Source organism: Seriola dumerili, unplaced genomic scaffold (assembly GCF_002260705.1).
Source record: "Seriola dumerili isolate Sdu_G_001 unplaced genomic scaffold, Sdu_1.0 BDQW01000111.1, whole genome shotgun sequence".
Taxonomy (NCBI): Eukaryota; Metazoa; Chordata; class Actinopteri; order Carangiformes; family Carangidae; genus Seriola; species Seriola dumerili.
In genome coordinates this window covers 1565809-1579414 of record NW_019174366.1, presented here as the reverse complement: position 1 = coordinate 1579414, position 13606 = coordinate 1565809, and positions in this window count along the sequence as shown.

Sequence of the window (13606 nt, the reverse complement as noted above, 5' to 3'; positions counted from 1 at the left end):
CAGAGGCTGCTCCCCTCCCCCGCCTGTGGTGCTGAGGCTGATTGCAATCAGCTGCTTCCAATCAGCATCTCCAGGCCTATAAGACCGCTGCAGACTTCAGCCTCAGTGCCAGAGTATTATCGCCTCAACGCAGTGGTACACGGCTCGATCTCCAGCGGAAATAAGTATTTTTGAAAGAAAGATTGTTCTGTTCGTACAACTACCTTGGTTCTAATCCTCCTGTTTGTCTGTTTTTTCCAGTGTCTCCCTCCGTGCCTCACACCAGCCCACAGATCAGCACTCTCGCTACATTTGGTTTATCTCTGGACTCCGGATTTCCTTCGTTCCTGTATTATACTTTACAATAAACCCTGTTAAATCGTTTCCCTGTCTGGCTGCTTTTGGGTTCAGTTCCTCCACCTCGTCACAAGTGGCCTCCTATTAAAACCTTTCTGTGACAATATAATTATAAACACAACTATTAAAGCCTGGTGGAATATAAGAAAACTGGGCGCACTAGAGCGACAGTTGTCCTCTCTTTCACCAGTATGGGGCAACATAGATTTCTCTCCTGGTACCACAGATCGAGGCTTTGAGTTGGGCATCTGTATGAAAACGATGCACTACTTTCATTTGATCAAATATGTAAGAACTAAAAACAAAAAAGTAAAAAAAAAATAAATGTAGACTAAGTATGACATATCATTTTTCTTTAGATATCTCCAGATATAGATACTGGGCTGAGACTGGATTAATGACCTACATATAGATGTTGATGAAGCAACCTGGATACAAATATGGAAATCTGCAAATAATATCTGTTTGTAATAGGACGAGAGAAACTCAGTTTAGACTGCTACACCCTCTGCACATTACTCCCCAGCCTGGACATAAATTGGACCACAATAAATCTGTGTATGTATGTATTAAGTGTAATGTTGAGGGTGGGAGCTTCATTCATTGTGTTTGGACTTTTAAATATATAGATACATTTTGGAAAAATATAGCGGCTAGACTATGTATAACCCTTGACATTAAACCGACAAAGGACCCCATGTGTCTGTTGTTTGTCCAATAATATTCCCTCTACTTTTTGGGATTGACTCTGATGCTGCCTCGAAGGTTCCTGCACAGTCAACAGTTAAGTTGTCAACATCCTGGTTTTCATCAACTATCGCTGCTCTTTCCTTTCATACTTCCTCAGTTTTATCCCAATCCACCCACTTCCCTCTCCCTTCTGCCTCAATATCCACGATTGTAACACTTGGATAGCGATCCCGCCCAGTGCAAGACTCTTCCTGTACCACCCAGTTTCATTTCATAGCCAGAGTTGGATGAAAATATATTAATTTGATTCATTGGTGATATGAAACTATTGATCAGCTTTGAGGTGTGTTCAGACTGAGCATGATGTACATTTTAAAGGAAGTGAAATAAATATGCGTGTGTGTGAGTTTAAAATGTTTCAACTTGAATCTAAAATTTGAGGCATTATAGTACAGATCGTGAATGAAGTGGAGATCATGATAAGTCACAGATCAGTCACAGGCTGAGTGATCAAAAATATACAAAAGTGATGAAATGCCTTTTACTTCTGTCCTATCAGGTCCTTCTGTCTGTCTGGGGAAGCAGAGGGAAAGCAGAGACAATATCTAAACAGACACAGAAGAAGAAACTAGACATAGCATGACTAGATTTAGTATGAGTATATGAATATATGTCTCATGGAAGGAAACCCAGTCATTTACACTTGGCCACCACCACTTTAACCCCAGCCGGTCAGCAGAGTGGACTAACTCTCCCGAGCCCTGACCACGGCCGTGAGTGTGTGTGTCTGCGTCTGCAGGAAGGACTTTGTGCATGCCCGAGGCAGCTTGTTTTGATTCAGTGTGTTTCCCCCTTTCCCAGAAAAAGGCTGGTATTCAAAGCACGTCTGTCAAAACAGCAGCCAATCCGATCACCTCTCAGCGCTCACACGCACACGCACACTCACACGTGCGCACACACACACACGTATATCTGCAGTTACAGTATACTCTGGGTCGTTTCGGAGGTTGTGAAGTGTTGGAGGGATTGTTTCTTCACACGGGGTGCAGCAAGGTCAACGTTAGACACATACGCCCAAACCTGTCAAACCCCGCTGATTCCCCACGCTCTGCTCCCTGCGCCCCCAGGTGGTTGGGAGGTTCACCAAACCTGGCAACCAAAACTACTCTCAACAGCCAAGAAGTGAGAAGGAGAGAAGCTGCCATTTTCTGACTGCTGAACTGAGAGTGCAAAGGTCATCAGAATCAAAGCCAGAAGAGAAAAGCCTTTTTAAATTGAGAGGAATGAGGAATATTTTCAATAAATGTTGACAGCTCTGGTTCCACATGCTGTGTCATATGCCCACTGATATGAGTGTATTTAAATAATAATAATAATAATAATAATAATAATAATAATAATAGAAATGAAGTTTGAGGATGTAGGATTGATTTTCTTCTCTCATTCATTTAGTCAACTGGCACTGTCCACTGATATTTGTTAACTAATATTAAAATAGTCTCTACTCACCCTCTTTTTACATCAGAATATGTGTTTATCAGAGCTTTCTGCAGAAAGCTGTCTGCTGCCAGCGGGGACAAGGTTGATGAGAGTGTTGAGTCTGAACCGAAACAGGAAAGTTGCAGGAAATAAATTAGTTCTCCAATTAGTGGGGAAGAAGGAATGTAGGAGAAATAGGAGAAAATATGACACTGAAATTCAATTTTCTTTTTTTTTTTTACAGCTGGTTTTGTTTGCATAACATTTGCATCTGTCAGATACATATGTATATTTCTTTTTTGAATATGCATGTGCATGTAAGTATTAATACAATGTCCAGATGTTCCACATTAAGTGAGTGTCATAACAGTCCACAGGCTGCAGCTTAATACTTTTACTTGGGGCTTAGAAATGCTTGGAAACCAGAGAGATGCAGGGAAATCAGTCTCAACTGGGCTCCAAATCATAGGACGGCAGTGTAAACAGTGTTATTTCACACACACACACACACACACACACTGCAGGCTCACCTTTCTTAACGGGAAGTGTATAAGGGACGCTGACGTCAAAGTATTATAAATCTCAAGTCACAGTGCGTCAGAGTTGAGAAGCAAGCCAGCTCCAATATCCAGGTCTGGAAGTCCCATCTTCATTAAACATCATCATCCTCACCAGAGCCAGAGAGTTGTGTGTGTGTGTGTGTGTGTAGGAAGGCGTGAGTGAGACTGCCATGTCTACATGTAAGTTAGTGTATGTGCATGTAAAAATATGTGCGTTGCAGTATAATCACTGTCAAATGCTGACTTGCTCAAAGAGCGCTTTTATTTTGAAATGATTATGATATTCTTCTTACAGAACCAACATAACACAGACAAAACCATCTTAACTCACATCGTAACTATTGTCACTGATTTCCAAATCGATTCAGTTCCGATTGACAAGATCCCGATTTGATGTGATTCAATATCAATTCAGAGAGAATTCAATACCAATGTTGCTTTGGATATGAATGAGATGAGATGAGATGAGATGAGATGAGATGAGATGATGACTTGAGGAAGAAGACCAGGACTCGTGGCGGTGCAGATCGCTGTCTGAACCAGCTCCATACCCAGACGCCTGCCACACCGCCGGGCCTGCTCCGCCTCCGGCAACCCCCTCGCCCCTTCCTGCTCCATCAGCTCTGCCTGCCCCAACATCGCCCCCTCACCTTCAAAGGCTCTGGTGAAAAACAAACCATCTCTCCACAGGCTGTCTGTCTGTCAGGTAGTGAGGGTTGGAAAAAAGGTGAAGGAACTATTCTAACAAAGGTTTGTCAGGTTGATGTGACAAGTCTGTGTGCTGTCCACCTCTAATTACTAGGTGACAGAGTGGAGTCCTGTACTGAAATAATTACCTGATCAAACAGGGAATGAGGATGTGAGGAGAGATGAGTGTTGGCCTGCTGAAAGGACACATATGTTACTTCTTGCACCTCGGTGTCTCACCTGGTAGAGCACATACTTAAGGCTTAGTCCTAACAGCAGCGGCCTGGGCTTCCAGTCCAATAGTAAGATACGGTCAGAAATATTACTTGTTTTTCCATTTTGCCTCTTTGTTAACAGACTAATGTCAAATTCTGTTTATTTATTCTACAATTATTTTGCTGTTTGTCTCCTGTTTGAAATGTTACTTCAGGGATTTCACCCACACAGCGCAGATGTCAGAAGTGTGTGTGTGTTTGAGGTTGAAAGTGCTACATGGCGGTCAAAGGTCTCCGGCTCCAGTCTCTGTTCTCCCACTGGGATATTTTTCTTTTTACGACAGAGAGTATCCATTCACCTCGACATTACTCTTAACCCCTGTGTGACTCACAAAAACACAGACACCGGTCTGAACCCGTCAGCTGCTCCTGCTTCAAAGTATCACCTTCAACTATCACAGCTAGTAGTCTCACACACAGGTCTCATTTCTGTTAAAAGTCCTCCTTACATCAAAACAGCCTTAAGTCTTTACCTCCCCCTCCATACACCCTATAGCTCAGAACTTCCTCCAGCCTCAAGAATATTCCCTCAAACTCTAAAGCCTCACCTAAAAAATTTGTTGCAACTCCAAACTCCACTTTAAAATCAACACATCAAAGCTGCCTTCAACGCCTCAAACACAACTCCAAACCCCCCCCCCCCCCTCCACAAAACAGCACTCAAACCCACCTTAACTTCTACTTACCTACTTCAAATGACCTCTGACCCTCAGCTCCCCACTCAAAATATTTATCTTCCAGCACTTGACTGAAAAGAACTCTCTACGCTGAAGACGCCCCGCAGAGTAAATCTTGGTTGGTGGCTCACCTGCCGTAACAAATCATTTTATAGCTTGTTGTATTTCACCTGAGCTGATGGCGAAAACAGACGGTAAAGGGAGAGGACGGAAGTGTCTCAGGTTCAGTCAGCAGAGGGTGCTTTCCTCTTTGGAGCTGTGAAGGAGTATGTGTGTGTGTGTATGTGTGTGTGTGTGTGTGCGTGTGTGCGTGTGTGTGTGTGCGTGTGTGCAATCTTGGGTTTATATAAAGAAGACTGTTATCAATCAGTACACAGGAAATTTAAACAAGCCTAACGCACTGATTGACCCTTTGTTCACCCCCATGTAGTACCATTGTGTGTGTGTGGGTGTGTGTGTGTGTGTGTGTGTGTGTGTCATCAGACCACATTTCTGACTGTACGCAACACACAGATGACCGACTGATGACTGGGGTATTAGGTGGCTTGACTAGTGTTTCAAGATATGTGCTCATACTTTGTGTGTTCAGTCTGCGTTCAGTCTTCAGTAGAGCGACTCAGCCATGCGAAGCTTCAAGTCATAAAATCATATTATTTTTTCATCAGCTTCTTACTATGACTGATGGGGTCCATGAGCGTAAAATGCCCTGCCAACATTTGAAGACTTTTGGTTATTTCATGTGAGAGATTTCCTCCACTTGTGTTTTCATCTGTGCTCTTTGCACTGGTTTGCAATGGGAGGAGCTCGGCTGGGAGAAGGTGATGCAACAGGCTTGTGTAAACTAATCAAGATGCAGGCCGGGGTCAGAGACAGACCGATCTCCCCGCCCGAGTCAAGAGATGTCAGGGAATGGTAAAAAGCGATTGTTGCTCGTCCGTAGCTGGCGACATGACGTTCTCTGTGGAGACAACAGAGAACTTTTTGTACTTGGCAGGGCGACTGCTACCACAGTTAGTGGTCAGCAAATGAAACGCACCTGAGTCTGACCACTTTTATCAGCACCGAATTTGAACTGAAAGGAAACAAATAAAAAAAAAGAAAAAAAAAAGTGTTTTTTTTCCTACAAATTATGGTTATTGTTGGAAAAATAATTTTAACATAATACACCAACAAGAATCTACAGTATATATACCCTGTTTCAAAACACTGTATGAAACTAATGTGTTGCACAAAGAGTTTATAGCTGTTGCTATTCTCGACTCCATAGTTGAGCTTTTACATGTGTGATGTAATTAAAACAGTCAACAGCAAAAACAACACAGAACATATCAATTGGGTGGAGCACAAAAGAGTAAATTAAAGTGGATTCTCTCTTTCATTTTGATTAGTCATGAGTATTTAACACAAGAGATAAATACTTGATTTGAAACCAATCAAGTATCAATATTATCATTAGACAGCTGATAGTGAAGAGACAGACAGGAACCAAGGGGGGGAGAGATGCAGTAATGCAACAAGGGCCTCTGGTGGAGTCGAACCAATGATGTGGCGTGCGCTGTAACTATTCAGCTACAGCGGTGCTGCATTCAGGGACTTTAGGGAACAATCTACCACTCAAGAAAAAAAAGTTTGCTAACAACGTGCACTTTTCTTCAGTGCACCCACAGCACACATACTGACCATTTTCTCAACAACAGTCTGGCTAAAGATGCTTTCAGACTGCGAGTGGCAGCTCCCTCAGCCTCCTCTGTAAACATGATGGCAGCTCTGCAACCAAAGTAGCTGGCAGCAGCACATCTACATATTTGCACTGAGCGTGTACAAACTTTTATTGTTTGGTTTGCAACATATGTACATTTTACATTTTTATGTGCTGGAAAAATTGCAACCACCACAGGAAGTGGTGATGCTCAGTCAGTCACGGCCAGACATCATTACATGGCTGGTCCCTGCGCTTATTAGATAGTAATTACATATGTATGTAAGCTTCCCTCGCTTCACCTTTCTATTTCCAAAAGCCTAGTTTTGTGTTCTTTGTTTCCTGTCCTGGATGTGAGTATTGTCAGTATGAGTCAGCATCCTCTGCTCCCGATGTCTTTATGACAGACTGTTTGTCCACTTGCTCATACATTTTTAATGTGGTTCGCCAAAATACAGCTGCACCTGGAAATCATGAACATTGTTGAAAGGCCAGATGGTTTAGTGAAGGATGACTGGAATGAAGGGTGGATGAAGGAGGATGAGATCCGGGGTGGGTGTGGCTGTATATTAACGTACTGAACAAGCGTATGATCAGAAATTCAGTTTGAATCCAGGCTGGATAGAATGTGGTGCTCTGCGTTAACTAATATGAACACACTCTGTTGTGTAGCAGTCTTCTGTTTTTGACACTTGTGGCAACAGTGCTGACTTTACATATGTGGCTGACCAAATTCTAAAGAAAGGAGTCATGACAGCAGGGCTGCTCTGATTAGTCGCCATAATCAATGACCTCGACAATGTAAATGAGTCAACGTCAAACACACACACACACACAGTGAACTGAACTTTATTTGAATGTAAGTGCAATGAAAAGTAAAAGGCCAACAAGAACTTTATCAAACCACCTGCAAGCATCTATCAAAGAAATATTTACATCTGTTTTATCCAACTGATTATATTGGTTCACTATGAACTGAGCAACTGGCTGAGACAAACAGCCCCATCAATTCCAATCCAGTCCTCAATCTATTCTTTTGAGACAAAATGACAAACTTCTTAAATGACAATTTAAAAAAAAGAAACAATTATTTAGTAATAATAAAGAAGCAGTATATAGTGTGAGCTGGATCAATAAGTGTATGGATAAGATAAAGATAAAATCAGCTGGTTAGTGTCTGACTTTGGGAGGATGAGCACATCACAGTTCAAATCCCTTCACTCTGAGTCTTGTTTAACCACTGTTCTTTTGTGATTATCATTTTTTATGGCGCACAGTGAGATCACTCACAAACGTGAAGGATTACTTCATGTGTAACTGTTGTCTGTTCATTAGTAGTTTTTAATATCTTCTTGTAGCTGATAAATACTCTCAGAAGTCTGCAGCTGCCTGAGAGTTTACTCTGAATAAGTGTAAATGTTTAGGTCTGAATCTGGGATTATTGATCATGCCAGAGTGTCATTTAGATTTTCTGGGGGAAAATTAATCGTTTAGATTAATCGATATAATATTTGATAGATTAAGTGATAGAAAAATAGTCCTCAGTGGCAGCCCTTCTGCTGGGAGTTAACATGTGTCTTTTTAAGTACGAGTAGTTGTAAGATTAAAGGGCCGTTCACATCAAGAAACATAATTATAACAATAACAATATGAGCGCCCACACTGATGAATGATAATATTCTGTAGACAGTCAACATAAAGCACTTGATTTTATCATTATTAATACCAATATAGACGTAGATATATGAGGATATAGATCCAGGGGCATAAGCTGTGATCAATATACATACATAGTCATTTCAGACTATCTGCAGATAGATCATCGTGAGAAAATACCCCGACGTCCATGCAGGTAGAAAACAGTATACGACTGTAGCAACTGGCTACTCAAAGTATTTATGATGAATGATAAATACAATGCTCATTCACATGGTTAATGTTCCGTGACGTGGAGTTTTATATGTGATCGTGTTCTATTGATAAATCAGACATGCAAAAAAATAACACAGGTATTATTTGGTTGGTTAGATGTAAATTTCTGTTATCGATTAGTCAGACTGGCTAAGGTGGCTAGGCTAACCTCTGCCATGTTAGCTCAGAGTCACAATCAGAATAAAAAAAAAATCACTTTACTGTCATTTCAAAAGCGTCGCGCACAACCCAGCGACAGAACAAGGGAGAGGAAAAAACATTTCTGCCGGTGAGCCATCACTTTCAAACGGCCAGGAAACGGTACGTTCGGGATCGGCACAAGCCGCTCCACCACCGGCCACTTTTCAGTCTCTGAACAGCAGTCACAGCACAGATGGCAAAGCGATAGGACAGTCTGCAATGGAGTGCACAACAGTATTCAACTTGGAATACTTTTAGGAAAAACCCTTACGGACTAAAGGAATATAAATAATCGGGGAATAAACAGACAATATATATATTATACTTAAAGAACAGGATGAGATAAATCCATTTGTTTCCAGTTCTAATCAACTTCTTCCTGGTAGTCTTTTTCCTTAAATATACAGTATATATAAAACACCACTGAGAACCCATTCACCCACACTGAGGATATTTTTTACAGTGCAGGAAGGAGGCAATGGTATTTGCCATACACAGGAATCACATCAGTGCAATATAAAAGCCATATGCTCTGCAATGTGGTGCGTGATCCTCGGGATGGAAGTGAAATGACTTCATCTCTTTCCACTGAGTCCAAGAGGGAGACACAGGGTGGAGCAAGTGGAGAGCAGAAGATGTTTCATCATCCTGCTCCAGCTTACTGTCACATGGTATTTATAGTGCAGACAGTCCAGGAAGTCATCTCTCTCACTGTGTGTGTTTGGAGTTTGATATATATATATATGAACATAAGCTCCAAAACACACATACCAAACTTTGTTCACACACACACACACGCACACACACACCTCAGTCACCCGCCATGCTGCCTGATGGTTCTGTTCGGTATGCAGGTAGGAAGCTGAACGTGAGGGTTATTCAGGTTGTAAGCTATCAAGCAAACGGAATCTGGGTGTGTGTGAGTGAGTGACTGGGCAATCCACACACCGCTGGCTCCTAAGTGGTGCGAGAGCAGGCTCCAACCAGCCAACCAGTATTTATCCAAATCCCAGCTGTGTTTCCTGTCTGGGAACCAGCCTCAAGAGTTCACACATGCAACTGAATATTTTTAATCACAGCATCATACTTCAAAACTTCCAAAGCGAGCTTTCCTGCGGCGGTCACTCATACCTACCTGCTGCAACCTTCTCTTTTTTAAGCTTTCTTCCCGTCTGATCACTGACCTCTTGGACCGGTTTATCATCGGCGGCGTAACCAATGGAGGGAAAACCACCCTCACCAACAGACTGATCAAGAACCTTCCCCAGCTGTTGTGTGAGACATCAGGATGACTTTAGTCATTACTGCTTTGGACATGGACACCACGATGAGCACCATCTACGCATGGTTGGAGAACCCGGTGAAGTTTGAGAAGTCGCATGGTGTTAATAACGCCCTGGGATACTGAGATGGTTCCAAAGTCTGAGCATAAGGAGGAGACTCACATCCTTATTGTGGAGGGCTTCCTGCTTTACACCCATGGACCTTTGAGCCACGTGCTGAACCAACGTTACTTTATTTCCATCCCCCGGTCTGTTTGAGGGCCATGTCTGGCCCATGTATTTGAAACACAAGACCAACAACGAATACCAATGAAATGCACTGAATACATTCAAATACATTCATCCTCCAAAAACAGACCCCATGACCTCTCTTCTACCACCATGCACCCTCAGGACAAACTTTCTTGCAACACTACTGGTGAGGTTTTAAATGAATGCAGCGTGTTGGATTAATTGGATGACTTGATAATTGAAGTAGTTCCTATGTGAATATACGTATTCTTGTTTTCAAGTTGCACCTTCCTCTAATGCATCTGTCACCTATTTTTTTCATATTAGGCCCACGCTGGTCAATACAAGTACAACTCAACCTTTTGGAGAAACATCGGGACAGAAAGTAAGTTTTCAAGGCAATCCTCAGCGCAACCACACAAACCTCTTCCAGAGATTTAGCTTTCTGTACATGCTACTGCTTTCCTTCTTCTCTCTTCCAACAAAGACTGAAAAAACAAACAGCAGTTTGAAGCTGAAATCTAATCTCAAAGACTTTTCTTTCCAATGTAACATAAGTCATGTGAATAACTATACAGCTACCGCGCTCTACTAAAAGATCAAAGATGGCAGGAAGAAGAACCCACATAAGAGTCCATATGATTCGTGCTAGGAAAACCAACCATACTCAGCTGTGAAACACTATCTGATCAATATCTTAAATTCCTTTCCTCTTATTACTGAAACCTCACTAAGTCTCCATCAGTTCTACATTACAGAGCAAAAACAAGCTATATAAAGGGACTGATTATAGTTATTCCAGTAACGCAACACGTCTTCCTCTCACACGAGGTTTGGCTCATCAGTAAGAACATGCATTCTTCTAGTATTTCAGATGGTTGGACTGATGCCGCATCAGCAGGAAAGCTGTGTTCAGACAGGCAAGAGCGGAGCCTCGAAACACGCAGCCTCCACATTCATCTGAAAGCTCCCATTCTTTCTTTTTTTTTACATGTTTTACTTCTTAAACTTTTGATATCCACAAGCACAACCCAGAGACTGACAACAACACAACTGATAAAACGCATCCACTGATCGGTAGAATAACGTTAAAAAGATTTAAAGCTGAAAAGATGGCTGGAGAGGATAAAGAAAGCACTCATAAGAGTCCTTCATAGAGATGGAATAAAAACAGAGCAGTTGCCTGCAAGGCTGGCCGGTGGGTCCAGGTGGGCCGTGCTGGGGTGAGTGCATAGTGACATCACAAAATTACGGAAGTAATGACGGGAGGTTTTGAGGCACAGTTTCTGAATATGGGCTGTGTGCATTTCTCCATTGCATTGAGAGTTTTGAGACGTTCACAGTCTTTATAAAGAAATAGATATACTTACCATGTTAAAAATCAAGCTGGGTTATCTGGCAAGAGCCTGAAAGCAAGTCTCTCAATCTATGTCAGAACCCTCACCTGTGGTCATGAGCTTTGGGGAATGACTAAAAGAATGAGCTCATGGATTTGATTGAAGCTTGTGAAGGTGGTGGGGCCCCAGTTGTAACCTCCCTGCTTTGTACATGACTCTAGGAATTGGTCACGTAGCGTTTTCAGCTGTCATCCAGTCGCTGGGTGTGCCCTCAGATATCCCCATGATCCCACATGTGTATACTGTCTGTCTGGAAAGGTAACATTTCAAAACCAACCTTAAATCTAGTGTTTCTAAACTTTTTCCAGCGAAAACATCCCAGCAGCGGCACAATTTATCATTCCAGTATCTGAAGCATTACATAACTGCCTTCATTTGAACCTTTCCACCAAGTTTTCTATAGGGCTTGTATACGCTGAGCTTAACACATGAAGAGTGTTCAGGTCACAAACGGGGCTATGCTCTCTTTTATGCCATTTCTACTCAGAATGTGTTTCAACTGTGTTTCAACGCGTGTCTGATGAAACACAGACGCTTCTATTGTAATCAGTCCAGCTGTCTACATAGGACATGTAATGACTTTTTTTTTTACTTCTGCTTTATGCCTGTAAATGCAGCCCAAACTGTACAGTAATTATGTATATGGCTCAGAGTGCTTCCAAAATACGGGTCACCTCCAAACTCAACACTGTACCTGAACAGCAGCTGCTGGTGCGGCGCCTCAGCGGCTCCAGTCCGGCCCGAAAGCCTTTGTTGCTAACGTCACCCATCTGTCCCCACAGCTTTCCTGTGTCTCTCTCACTGCAGCTCTAATAAAGGCCAAAAGGCAGTGTAGCAAATAAAAGAGAGAGCTTGAGAGAGAGAGATTCAAACCTGCGTTCCTTTGGACAGGTTCAGAACACACTAGAGGGACTCCATATCCTGTCTGGCCTGGCCACACTTCAGGATTCCTCAGGACCAGCTACATGAAACATATTTCAGTGTTTTTTAAGGGTTGCCTCCCGTATTATACGGGTTCGACCCGTATTTGAAATGAAAATTCTGTATTGAATCAATACGGGACGCAACTTGTCCTATATTTTCATACACGTCATGTCCTCAAAGTGCTGTGAATAACGTAATGTCAGGTAAAACCAAAGCAGTTGTAGCCACGCTGTAGCGCTTGCTCTGCTGTCTGCACACAGAGCTGGACAGTTAGTGCTCAATGACAAACCTCTCCAATCCACTTGTTGGCTATAACTGCTTTAGTTTTACTTGACATTACATTATCGCATCCCGTACTGATTCAATAAAAGGACGCAGCATTTTATTTTCAAATACGGGACGATCCCGTGTCATACGGGACGATCCCGTGTGATACGGGACGGGCGGCAACCCTAGGAGAGGGTCCGGCAGGATCTGATGCACTAGTCCACGACTCAAAACCATTCCAAGATAATATTTGGTGATGTCGCCCTCACACAGTGTGCGAGTGAAAAGCATTAGTTGCACATTATAGTAATGATCATGTGAAATCTGGTGAATCTGAGTGAATATAGGGGAAACACTGTGTTCATTATACCTAGCTGCCATCACTGTTTGATTCCATCGCTGCTGCAGCTCCTGATAATTACGATGCGCAAGGATATGATTACTACTACGGACTAACATAGAACCAGCCTCATTGTAGGATCAGTGATAGGAAGAGTCTAAGACAGCTAGATGACAAGTGAGGTCTCTGTTCAGACAGCTGCCAAGTTACTTTCAGTAGGTGACTCCCATCTGTGGCAACGCCATTCGAAACAGCCAGCACTAAGAAAACAAGCCACAAAAATGAAATGATTTTGTTATTTTCCTCTCTGGCAATAATTCGAGGTGAAGACACACCGCCAAGGAAAACACATATTTTTGTAGACACAAATTGTGCAGTAAATCCTGAGAGCTAGGCTCAGATTTACAGCCTAATGAGAGGCAAGAAGAGGAGTATTAGAGAGAAGATGATGAGGTAATGAGAAAATGGTAATGAGTTTCACATGTCTGCTTAACTCATACAGGCAGTACATGCTGGACAGAAGGAGAAGGGCACGGCGCATGATAAAGACCGTGCAGCTGCCTTTTAAAAAAAAAAAACCCACATAATCACAAGGACGCATCATGCTATTCTAAACAGCATGAGGACCGGTCGTCCAGCTAGCGGTGGA